Source organism: Lactuca sativa, chromosome 5 (assembly GCF_002870075.4).
Source record: "Lactuca sativa cultivar Salinas chromosome 5, Lsat_Salinas_v11, whole genome shotgun sequence".
NCBI classification, from domain to species: domain Eukaryota; kingdom Viridiplantae; phylum Streptophyta; class Magnoliopsida; order Asterales; family Asteraceae; genus Lactuca; species Lactuca sativa.
In genome coordinates this window covers 316,852,110-316,854,615 of record NC_056627.2, presented here as the reverse complement: position 1 = coordinate 316,854,615, position 2,506 = coordinate 316,852,110, and positions in this window count along the sequence as shown.

Genomic DNA, 2,506 nt, shown 5'->3' with positions numbered 1-2,506 from the left:
AACTTTTCAAGACCATTAAGACTCCCACTGACTCCTTGACATATAAGATCCTTTTGTCAATAAACGTTTCTTGACAAACAAATATTCAAGAGTTAGTGTAGCTTTTATCAAAACACTTCATAAATTGGTCCTAGTTGGTATTTGTCTTATCCAAGACATCACAACTTTCCACATTTGATGAATGTTATAAACCTTCTTAATACTTATCACTCAATTTCACAATCTTAACTCTAAGACTTGTTTTTGGAACGAAGTATGATTGACTTCTTGATTTAACCATTTCTTCAATTCTTGATTCCTCTTCTTAGACATACAATTGTACTAAGACTCACTTAGAGGATCAATTGAGATATGGTTCTTAATCATTAAGACCTATCATAAAGCATAAAAGCTACTCTCTCTTCTTCGTAGAATGGAGAAACTTTTATCTTTCTGCCTACTTCATTCTTCTTATTCGTTCTGCTATTGATTTAAACCTTTTCAATCAATTCAGAATTACACTTAATCTTGTAAGTATAATCATATTTACTAAACCTTTAGTAAATCATGACGAATATTTTTGTTATTCTTATGGTGGACTTGATCAACACGCAACTTTGTGTACTCGATCTCCTAGTCCTTCACTTGACACTTTGTCAATGAATTAGTCTAATTTCCAAATATGAAATTTCTCATTCATCGTGCAACCAAGTTGCATGATTCCAAGTTTCTGTCCAATTGAAACTTGGGCGATGAGAAAATCTCCCTATTTGGTAAATTCTCGACTTTCCATAAATAACATAATAAGAACCAAATCCATTATTGCTAATATTCAAACATCAATTTTTTTCATATATGCCATTGCAAGGAAAAATAAATAATATAAAATCAAAATTTATTTTATTGCGGAAAAATTTGTCCTTACAATGCAATTCATTGAAAAACTATGCTAATACATCTTTCTTAGCAATCTAATTCTAACTCTAAGTAGTAGCTCAAGAATCTAATCTTCGAGAAATGCGATCGAAATCCATTCCTTCACGGTTAGATTCTGCTCACTTCTTCCCTTAAGCTTCCTTTCTTTTCTTCGATCCTACAAAACATCAATTGTAATCTTATCACATTATGTATTAAGAATCTAGAATAGGAGCTTAAAAGAGTTAGTCAATGGATTTTACCTATATTAGAGTCATACGTTTCGACTCTCCCATCTCTTAGATCTCTTAGGTAAATGGGGCAGCTTCGTCTCCAATGCCCTTTCTCTTGGCAATAAAAGCAAATTGACTCTTTTGGAACAACACATGGAACTACTTCAGACATTGCCTTTCTCTTATGATCAAACTTTTCGATCATAGCAAGTCTTTCGTTGCCATTGTCTATATCCATAGAGGTATTGAAGGCAGATTCACCAATCAACTTTGCTTTTCTATTGCGCCAAACCATTGCTGATTCAGCAGCAATAAGCATATAGGTGAGATCTATAAGGGTCACGTCGCAGTTAATCATATAGTACTCTCTTACGAACTCACTATATAAGTTAGGAAGTGACTGAAGAACCCAATTAACAGCCATCTCCTCACAGACAACAGATCCCATCATTCTTAACCTATCAATGTGTGACTTCATCCCTAGGACGTGTGCACACACCGACTTTCCTTCTTTATGTTTACTTGCCAAAAGGGCTTGAGTGATCTTGAACTTTTCAAGCCTTTGAACTTGTGGGTTAGGGAGAATAATTGGAGGAGGAGGAGGAAGTGAAGTATGATCTCTTGTTCCTTGATCGAATCGTGGAATATCATCTTCATGTGGAATGCTTGTTCCACGGGATTTGAGAAGACCATAGTTGTCGAACTTTGACATCTACAAAACGGGAGAAAATAAATTCAAGTTATTTGATTGATTGAGTCCTTAGTAAATCACCCAAATGAGATACTAAGGCTAGGACCCAACACAATATTCTACAACTCGGGAGAGGGATGCCGTAACCCAAATTGCAGAACATTTGAAGGTAAGTGAATGACGATTCACTAATTTCCACCAAGAAAAACGAAAAAGAAATTTAAGTTTTAAATCTATGAAAACTCCTAGATCCTATGAGATTCATTGAACATTTCAATGGCATGTTTAAATCTTGATATGCCCTTCTTGTTTGTGACTGGGATGCCGAGGATCACAAAGCGGGTGTGAATAACCATGCAAACTTACATTGTGCCCTCAGATGTTACAGTCACCTATTCGATGTGCCGGTAAACCACACACGCTCCACCGAACTATGACAAACATTGAGTCACCCTTTGCTACCTTTGCTTAGAACCATTTAGTGTTCCGGTAAACCACACACGCTCCACTAACGTCTTCGCAAGGGCACAAAGTGTAATTTCATGGAATTGCATCAATTCACTTTTGCCTAAGTAACTAAGATTAGGAATTTGTAAAACATTTAGTTACTTTTGTAATTCATTATACTTATAATGGAAGGTTTCGTCCTATCCTACCTGTTCGGCTAACGACCCTCCACTAGTCAAGA